General features: G+C 36.8%; 1 long non-coding RNA gene across 1 annotated transcript in view; it reads right to left on the bottom strand.

Moving 5' to 3' along the window:
* Positions 1-8,860, bottom strand: part of LOC105140767 (uncharacterized) — a 14,447-nt gene extending 5,587 nt beyond the window's left edge. Inside the window, exons 1-2 of the long non-coding RNA XR_845233.1 lie at positions 8,768-8,860; positions 2,717-2,718 (exon numbers count right to left, since the gene is read on the bottom strand). This is a non-coding gene — a long non-coding RNA (uncharacterized LOC105140767). The remainder of the gene's footprint in view (positions 1-2,716; positions 2,719-8,767) is intronic.
* Positions 8,861-9,320: the final 460 nt, after the last annotated feature.

Genomic DNA, 9,320 nt, shown 5'->3' with positions numbered 1-9,320 from the left:
GTCAGCCGTCCAGCACAGTCAGCAGCCGCGCGCCCCTGCCACGTCAGCCGTCTGACCGGTCAAGAAGCCACGTCATCCTCGCCACGTCATCACCACGTCATCCGAAAATCTCCGTGGATCTGCCACGTCAGATTAGTGGGCCCCACATTGCCTACGTGTGTGACACGTCATCTTGCCACGTCAGCATAACTGGGTTTTGATCCGGTGTGGCGCAGAGACTATTCCTCCTGCCACGTGGCTTCATCTGCAGCGTCCAGTTATCTCAATTTTTGATTGTTTAAATCGGAGCCATCCGAAGTCCGATTTAGGTGATCTCAGTGTCGTTTCCAGCATTTTTGGCCATTCCGGACACATCTGTAAGGTCAGATTTTTGAGATTCAAATCCGAGAAAGAGTAAAAATGGCTGATGAAATAAAGGCTGCAGGAATTGAAAAATTTGATGGAACTGATTTTGGATATTGGAAAATGCAAATTGAAGATTATCTATATGGGAAGAAACTTCATCTTCCTCTGTTGGGGAGCAAGCCAGAAAACATGTCAGAAGAAGATTGGCAAATACTTGATAGACAAGTCTTGGGCATTATCCGGCTATCATTGTCAAGAAGAGTTGCTCATAATGTTACAAAAGAGAAATCCACAGCAAGATTGATGGAAGCCTTGTCTGGAATGTATGAGAAGCCATCAGCAAATAACAAAGTGCACTTGATGAAGAAGCTGTTCAACCTGAAGATGACAGAAAGCACCTCTGTTACACATCATCTTAATAATTTCAACACCATCACAAATCAATTGTCATCCGTTGAAATTGAGTTTGATGATGAGATCCGAGCACTTATTTTGCTAGCTTCACTTCCAAGCAGTTGGGAAGGTATGAGAACAGCCGTAAGCAACTCAGTTGGAAAATCCAAATTAAAGTATGATGATATCCGAGACCTGATTTTAGCTGAAGAAGTACGAAGAAAAGACTCGGGTGAAAGTTCAAGTTCAGGTTCAGCTTTCAATATCAACACTCGAGGAAGGAGACAAGACAGAGGCTTATCCAGAGGCAGATCAAAATCCAGGTACAGAAGCAAAAGCAAGTTTGGACCCAGGAAGCAGGTTGAATGTTGGAATTGTGGCAAACCTGGCCATTTTATGAGAAGTTGCACAAAACCAAAGAAACCTGAAGCTGATTCTGTAAATGCCACTACAAACGAGGTACAAGATGCTTTGATCCTTGCTGTACATAGTCCTATTGATGATTGGGTTCTTGATTCTGGAGCTTCATTTCACTGTACTCCACACCATGAAATGATGCAAAATTACACTGCTGGAAATTATGGGGTAGTCTATCTGGCCGATGGACAACCATTGGAGATTGTGGGTATAGGAGATGTGCAAATCAAGACAATGAATGGATCTACATGGAACTTGCAAAATGTAAGGCATGTTCCTGAACTAAAGAAGAAGTTGATCTCGGTCGGACAACTTGATGATAGTGGCCATTCAATCCTTTTCTCTGGAGGAATGTGGAAGGTATCAAAGGGAGCAATGGTTTTGGCTCGTGGAAAGAAAATCGGCACCCTGTATATGACCACAAGATCAGCAGATATAATTGCCTCTACTGAAGCAGATAATCAGGCACAGCTATGGCATTGCAGACTCGGCCATATGAGTCAAAAGGGGATGAAGATACTTCAGTCAAAGGGAAAGCTGCCAGAATTAAAAAATGTTGATCTAGACATTTGTGAAAGCTGTGTTCTCGGAAAACAGAAGAAGCTCAGTTTCTTAAAGGTTGGCAGGACCTTAAGACCAAGAAAACTAGAACTGGTGCACACAGATTTATGGGGACCAGCTCCAGTAGCATCTCTTGGTGGTTCTCGGTATTATGTCACTTTTATTGATGACTTTAGCAGAAAGGTATGGGTCTACTTTCTGAAAAATAAATCTGATGTGTTTGACACATTCAAGAAATGGAAGGCTATGGTTGAGACTGAATCAGGCTTGAAGCTGAAATGCTTACGATCTGATAATGGAGGAGAATACATTGATGGAGGTTTCAAGGAGTATTGCGCTGTCAACGGTATCAGAATGGAAAAGACAGTTCCAGGCACACCACAACAGAATGGTATTGCTGAACGGATGAACCGGACCATCAATGAACGAGCTAGAAGCATGAGGTTGCATTCTGGGCTACCTCAAACATTCTGGGCTGATGCAGTTCATACTGCAGTTTACTTGATCAACCGTGGACCATCAGTACCTTTGGAGTTCAGACTGCCCGAGGAAATCTGGAGAGGAAAAGAAGTACAGCTTGCTCACCTAAAAGTCTTTGGGTGTGTTTCCTATGTGCATGTAGACTCTGATGCTCGCAACAAGCTGGATGCCAAATCAAAGAAATGTTTCTTTATTGGCTATGGAGATGAAGAATTTGGATTTCGGTTCTGGGATGATCAGAACAGGAAGATTATCAGAAGCAGGAACGTGATCTTCAACGAGAAAGTTTTGTACAAAGACAAATCAAGTACAGAACTAGAGATAACTGATTCAGATACGAGTTCACAGAAATCTGAATTCATACAATTAGAAGGGCTTCCTGATGTTACCACTCAAGAGTCCACACAAGATAGTTCAAGCACTTCAGTACCCACCACTTCTACACAAGATAGTGCAGAGCCAAGTGAACCAGCTGTTCGCAGGTCTTCAAGGACTATAAAGCCTCCACAACGGTTCACACTTCTACTGAATTATATCTTGCTGACCGATGGTGGTGAACCATTAAATTATGAAGAATCCTTACAAGATAGAAACTCGAGTAAGTGGGAGTTAGCCATGAAGGATGAGATGGAGTCATTGCTGAAGAACAAGACTTGGGAGTTAACCAAACTGCCTGAAGGAAAGAAGGCCCTGCAAAACAAGTGGGTTTACAGAGTAAAGACCGAGCATGACGGAAGCAAACGGTTCAAAGCAAGACTTGTTGTAAAAGGGTTTCAGCAAAAGAAGGGGATCGACTATTCTGAGATATTTTCTCCAGTTGTGAAGCTTACAACAATCAGAGTTGTTCTGGGGATAGTAGCTGCAGAAAATTTACATCTTGAACAATTAGATGTAAAAACAGCATTTCTTCATGGAGAATTGGAGGAAGATATTTACATGCAACAACCAGAGGGGTTTGCAATACCAGGAAAGGAGAGTCAAGTTTGCAAACTAAAGAAGAGTCTATATGGTTTGAAGCAAGCTCCAAGACAGTGGTACAAGAAGTTTGATAACTTCATGAGTAGTACGGGATACACAAAATGTCAGGCTGATCATTGTTGCTATGTCAAACATTTTGACAACTCCTATATCATTCTACTGCTATATGTGGATGATATGTTAATTGCAGGTTCCAGCATGGAAGAGATTGACAAGCTAAAGCAACAGTTGTCAAAACAGTTTGAAATGAAGGATCTGGGAGCTGCTAAACAAATACTTGGCATGAGAATCATCAGAGACAAAGACAAAGGCATACTAAAGCTTTCACAGGCAGAGTATGTCAAGAAGGTTCTTAGCAGGTTTAGTATGGATAATGCTAAGCCAGTATGTACACCTCTGGGGAATCATTTCAAGCTCAGTAAAGACCAGTCACCAAAAACTGAGCTAGAACGTGGATACATGGACCAGATCCCATACGCCTCAGCTATCGGCTCCTTGATGTATGCCATGGTCTGTACTAGGCCAGATATTGCCCATGCAGTGGGAGTTGTAAGCCGATATATGAGCAATCCTGGAAAGCAGCATTGGGAGGCAGTGAAATGGATCATGAGGTACTTAAAAGGCTCATCGGAGACATGTCTTATTTTCACAGCTGGCGGTTTGAAACTTGAAGGCTTTGTAGATGCTGATCTAGCAGGAGATGTTGATAGCAGAAAGAGTACTACAGGTTATATATACACTCTAGGAGGCACTGCTGTTTCTTGGAGTTCTACCTTGCAAAAGATAGTTGCTCTTTCAACGACAGAAGCTGAATATGTCGCAGTTTCAGAATCCGCAAAAGAGATAGTATGGCTACAGAGTTTCCTGCAAGAATTGGGCAAGATGCATGGAAAGGGTACTTTGTATAGTGACAGTCAGAGTGCAATCTTCCTTGCCAAGAATCCAGCATTTCACTCCAGAACAAAGCACATACAGATCAAATATCACTTCATCAGGCAATTGCTCGACGATGAACAACTGTTACTTGAAAAGATCTGTGGAAGCAAGAATCCAGCCGACATGTTAACCAAAGGAGTTACTCTCGATAAACTGAAGCTGTGTAAAGCTTCAGTGGGTCTTGAAGATTAAAAGACAGACCTAACACCATTTGTGTCCAAGTGGGAGATTGTTATGTGTGTGGACACAAATGGACGGTGGCAGCCATGGTAGGGGGCAGCCATGTTTGGTGGCAGCCATGGTTGAAATTATAGTCAAATGGTAGGTGCCTAACTTGCCCACCATTGTTGAACAATCATCTCCCTCCTCAGCTATAAATAGAAGATGTATTGATAGCTGAGATGCACCACGAGATAGAGAGAAACACAGAGAGAGAGCTAAGGGTGAGAGTTGAGTTGAGTTGAGAAGTTTTCTCCTCCTCCTTGTTTTATTGTTTGTATTGCTTTTGAGCTTGATTAATACAAACCAGTAGCTCCGTGGAGTAGGCAAGTTGCCGAACCACGTAAATTCGTGTGTGTTTGAATGTTTGGATCTCCCAACAAGAAGAAGGTGATCTATTTGATGAATGTGATGTTAGAAGGCATCTAACTCTGCCCCAGACAAGGTTCAAGAGAGTGGCGATTGAAAGAAAAAACTGCTTGATGCTGTGAGTAATGTCCATGTTTGTATGAGTTGAGTTAAAGCTTTGAAGCAGGCATTCCAGAGCTTCTTAATATATATAGGAGACATGGTGGGCCACCACTAGTGACCATCTGCTGATGCTACGACGGGGGATTGGGAATAAAGGAATCGGACCACAATATTGGGAATAAAGGAATCGGACCACAGTCGGATATTTCTAATGAATCATGGTCATAGCTTGTTCGGGCTAAATAACTGCTCTCATTACTTTTATAGGTAAAGCAAAACGTGATCTAAAGTCTCTGTCTCAAGCATCTTCGGATCTTATTGCAAGAACAGTATGATGCTAACAAAATTTATGCGATGACAAGATTAACATCACGAAAATCTGACTTGTCTGAAGGAACATGTTGGAATCAAGGAAGAAAGATGGCCTAAAGAGGATTACACAAGTGCATGTGGTGGGTATGGGCCACACCTTCTAAACAATTACTTTCCCCTTTCGTAAGAGTTATCTAACCGAAGATGGACCTGTTCTTGGATTGTTAACTAGTAAAGAGGGGAGAAAGAGGACATGAAACTTGGGATTTCAGACTTCATAGTATCGATTCGATCCTAACTTCATATGAAGTGAACTCGGATCCAATACCTTGTTGGTGATTTCCGGCCCTTTCTACTTGGCAAAAGGCAATAGAGTCGTCGATTGGACGAAAAGGACACCAAAGCTTCACTTTCCACTTCGAAGATGATTGTTGAATTTCTTTTCGCTTGATGTGGAGATATATTCTCTGACAGTATCTATTTAGGTTAACATAATTTATTGTTCCGCAATAGCCTCCATCAAAGGAAGAAATCTAAGCATGCTTAATTTGCTTCCTTTCATTTTATTTATTTATGTTTTTTTTTTCTAATTATAGATTTCTTGTTAATACCAAATCACATTAGATGATGTAATATGGTTCATGAGACCATGAATGAATGCCAAGATCGCTTGTAAATGACGTTGCTACTGAATTGAAGTGAAATGGTAAAACAGAACATAATTACAGAGCTATTACTGTGAATGCCAAGATTTCTTGAGCTCGCACGCAAGCCCTTCTTAAATGAGCTTGGCACTGACTTGGCTTACCAGGTTCAGTAGTATTTGATTTTTTTTTTGTTTGTTTTTGATATTTTGCTTTTTTTTTTAAAATGAAATAAAGATGTTTCTATTATATTTTTTTAATTTATATTTAAATTAATATCCTTTTCTCTAATTTCTTCAGTAGTATTTGATTATTTTTTTTGTTTGTTTTTGATATTTTGCTTTTTTTTTAAATGAAATAAAGATGTTTCTATTATATTTTTAATTTATATTTAAATTAATACCCTTTTCTCTAATTTCTTATTTTTTATATTTAGCATTTTTTTAAATAGAGTTTGTGTTTTAATTATTTTTATGTATTTAATTTTTGAAGAGATTATTCTAATTATTCTATATTTTTTATATATTTTATGTAATTGAATTTTATATAAAAAATTATTTTTGAATAATATTTCTAATAAGTATAACTTTGCGAAATATTTTTTCCTTCTAATTTTTTTCAATTAATTTTATGGTAATGTTTATTTATACTACTATTTTATTAAATAAAAAATAAAATTTACAAAACAGAGTCATTCAATACAATTAGATAAATGAATCGTGTTGTGAGATCAAATATTTTAATGTACATACATCTCTTGATTTTTTCAAATACGTATTTAGCTATTATTAATAATTTATTTATTTATCGATCCTCATTGTAAAACCCAAACTTTTGACCCAAACCTAAACCTAAGTCAGCCCAAAACCAACCTAAGTTAACCTAGGTATTTAAAAAAGAGTTGTAAGAAAATTTCTTTTCTCTTTTTTAATTTATGTAGCCGCCGTGACCCTTCCCTTCTCAAACCAAAGAGTTTAATTTTTAATCTTGAGTTTCTGGTTTAAGAAATGTGAAAGTAACAAGTAAGTGGTTCTCTTTCATATTACTTTCTATTGTAGTTTATTTATGGAATGATTAAAGAAGAGATTATGGTTTATAAGGATTGAAAGTTTACATTGTTAAGATTGATTTATGATTATTAAAGGTTTAATGTTAGGTGATTAATTAGTATGTTGTTGCAAATAAGGATTCATGAGTTGATTTGTTTAAATTAATTTTTATGGGTTAAGAAATTTAATTTTACCTTGCTGTAAAATCTAAACAGAATGGTCTTGAGGTTGAAGATGACTAGATTTTATTTTGGTCCTTGATTTATGATAATCACAGTTTAGTCCCTAAATTTTGGGAAATTATAATTTGACCCCTAAATATATTTTAAGATTCTAGACAGTGTAATTATGAGATTAAGGATGATAAATCTCAGTTTGATAATTGATATGGAATATTTTCAATTTGGTCCCTTAATTTTGAGAATTTACATTTTAGTCCCTTAACTTTATAAAAATTTCAATTCAGTCCCTGTTTCGTTGTAGATAGAATTTAGAATGGTTTATGGGTGAAAATCCAGTATGGTTATGTATTTCCAGATTGGTCCTCCAATTTTGATAAAATTACGTTTTGGTCCCTGTTTTGGAAAATTATCTTTTTAGTCCATAAACTTAGGAGACTAAACCTGATTTTATTTTATGCATTAGGATCTTCCCTCAATTTTGAGAATTTACATTTTAGTCCTTGAACTTTATGAAAACTTCAATTCAGTCCCTGTTTCATTCTAGATAGAATTTAGGATGGTTTATGGGTGAAAATCCAGTATGGTTATATATTTCCAAATTGGTCCTCCAATTTTGATAAAATTACGTTTTGGTCCCTGTTTTGGAAAATTATCTTTTTAGTCCATAAACTTAGGAGACTAAACCTGGTTTTATTTTATGCATTGGGATCTTTTGCTTTGTTTTGAGTTACTTTTGAGTATATTTCATATGTTTATTGTAGGTTCTTCTAATGATTCTTAATAAGTTTTTCGGCTCTTTCATATGATATTTCTTTTAATTTATATTCTGTCGAGTTAAATTCTATTTGATATAATATTTGTTTCTTTGATGATTCTGTAAATATTTATTATGCCTTGATATAGAACTTGTCAGTAACTCCATGCTAACGAAGAGTAGTTAGCCTTTGTGTATATAGTATTTTGTATACCTAGCTGACGAGAGAGACATCAGCCTGTGGCAACTGATCATTCTATAGTGGTCACCTTCGGGTGTCATTTGGTCACTTTTGAGTGTCATCTGGTCATCCTTGGGTGTCATTTGGTTATCTTCGGGTGTCATCTGATCTCTAACATGTATTCCACTACGTTATATATATTTGTCAGTAACTCCATACTAACGGAGAGTAATTAGCCTTTGTGTATATAATATTCTATATACTTAGTTGACGAGAGAGACATCAGCCTATGACGACTGATCATCCTACAGTGGTCACTTTCGGGTTTCATTTGGTCACTTTTGAGTGTCATTTGGTCACCCTTGGATGTCATTTGGTTATCTTCGAATTATTTCAGGTTTTTAGTTTTTGTTAGCAGGTGAACTTTGTTGAGTATTCCTGTTTCTTTAGTTGTGGTCGGTATGCCTTGTTTATTTTGTGAGACTTTCCTTTTAGTTTTGATTTCACTGAGTTGGTTGAACTCACCCCTCATTCTTAATATTATTTCAGGTTTTTAGTTTTTGTTAGCAAGTGGACTTTGTTGAGTGTTTCTGCTTCTTCAGTTTTGGTCGGTATGCCTTGCTTATTTTATGAGGTTTTTTTTCATCAGTTTTGAATAATATAATATTTCTGAAGATTATGAAATACTGCGTATTTTTGAATAAATTATTCTTTTAATATGTCTGTTCTAAGGCTTAGCATAAGTGTGGTGTTTTTTCGACATTGCTCCTGCGTTGCCGGTCACGGACCCGAGATTCGGATCGTGACGCTCATAGTTCTTGATTTATTTAATTAAATACATGCACAAATTATCTTTTGGGTTCATCAGTTTTGAATAATGTAATATTTCTGAAGAGTATGAAATGCTGTGTATTTTTGAATAAATTGTTCTTTTGATACGTTTGTTCTAAGGCTTAGCGTAGGTATGATATTTTTTCGACATCGCTCCTGCGTTGCCGGTTACGGACCCGAGATTCGAGTCGTGACACTCATAGTTCTTAATATATTTAATTAAATACATGCACAAAATTTTTAATTTACAACTGATATTTTTTAAATAAAAAACATATTGAAAAAACCTATATATTCAGGAGTATGAAATGCTGTGTATTTTTGAATAAATTGTTCTTTTGATACGTTTGTTCTAAGGCTTAGCGTAGGTATGATATTTTTTCGACATCGCTCCTGCGTTGCCGGTTACGGACCCGAGATTCGAGTCGTGACACTCATAGTTCTTAATATATTTAATTAAATACATGCACAAAATTTTTAATTTACAACTGATATTTTTTAAATAAAAAACATATTGGGAAAACCTATATATTCAGTTTTTTTTTTTTTTATGAAAAAAAAAATATT

Source organism: Populus euphratica, unplaced genomic scaffold, assembly GCF_000495115.2.
Source record: "Populus euphratica unplaced genomic scaffold, PopEup_1.0 scaffold109.1, whole genome shotgun sequence".
NCBI lineage: Eukaryota > Viridiplantae > Streptophyta > Magnoliopsida > Malpighiales > Salicaceae > Populus > Populus euphratica.
The sequence above is the reverse complement of the archived record's forward strand: the minus strand, read 5'-3'. Positions and strand labels throughout refer to the sequence as shown.